This window comes from Buceros rhinoceros, unplaced genomic scaffold (assembly GCF_000710305.1).
Source record: "Buceros rhinoceros silvestris isolate BGI_N320 unplaced genomic scaffold, ASM71030v1 scaffold1103, whole genome shotgun sequence".
NCBI lineage: Eukaryota > Metazoa > Chordata > Aves > Bucerotiformes > Bucerotidae > Buceros > Buceros rhinoceros.
The window spans coordinates 120,569-121,644 of NW_010405178.1; the positions used below are offsets into that span (position 1 = coordinate 120,569).

The 1,076-nt window shown below is 34.8% G+C and overlaps 1 protein-coding gene across 1 annotated transcript in view; it reads right to left on the reverse strand.

Annotated features, from left to right (window-relative positions):
• ROBO2 (roundabout, axon guidance receptor, homolog 2 (Drosophila)) overlaps window positions 1-1,076 on the reverse strand; it is a 106,776-nt gene that overhangs the window by 94,354 nt on the left and 11,346 nt on the right. The window lies entirely within an intron of this gene.

The window sequence follows — 1,076 nt, forward strand, 5'->3', positions numbered from 1 at the left end:
TTTCCAGCGGAGAAATGTTCAAACTCAATCAAGTCATTTAACAGCTTAGGTATCAAATAATTTAATCACCTTTTAAAGCCATGAACTCTCTCAATTTTTCCCCCTAATAATGTACATTTGCATGCTTGAAATACTGCTTAAAGGACTCTGTAACCAGTGAACAAGTGCACGGCTGCATATAATCCTTGTTCCACGACCAGTGGGATATCTCGAAGATAAGGTAAAATGCTCATGTTCGCTTTTCTTGAAAGACCCATTTTTCACAAATAATTTTGCTGTTGAATCTGTTCTCTGAGCCATCTGTTAAGCAGCAAAATATTTTTATGTATTTACCTACCATACTGCATTAAATCTTTGAGCAACTCAACAATTACACAATCGGTATTAAATACTGTAACAGGCAGGATGAAGTCCTTAGCAAGTGTAAGTTAGCCTGCCTCCACTGATGTCAGTTGAGTTTGAAACATTTATTCTAGCTGAGAATCTGTTTCATTATCATCCATCTACAACACCTGACTCTAACAATGACGTGAAAATAAATTACTGCGAAGCAATATGGTTTCTGTTGTATTTGAGCCATTTGAGATGCAAACCGCTGGAACTTTCAAGAGATCCGAAGTGCTTTTATTACGCTATTTAATAAATAAAAACAATATTAGGGAGATGTTAGTGGTACATTTTATACCTAAAACAATTGTTTCTGAAATTGTAATGCTGCAAAAAATACTAACCACCCTATTTTGTTAACATCATACAAAAAAGATTGAAACATTAGTATTAGTTGCACCTTGGAGTGTGAGTCCATCACATTCATTAAAATTGACACTGAAAACAGAAAACCAATATAGATTACTTATTAACACCAGAATGTGAAAGCCATTTTGGTAATTCTGAAATAGCACCCAGTGAACCCCGAGATAGGGCAGGAAACATGATATTACAAGAAAAGAGAATATGTAATGCATTTTCACCTTGATATGGAATTTTTTATCTCATTAAATTTCCTTATGGCTACACAGTTCAGCCATGTGGTGAAATAAAAATCGATCTCAGCTCATAAGGACTATCAGCATTCC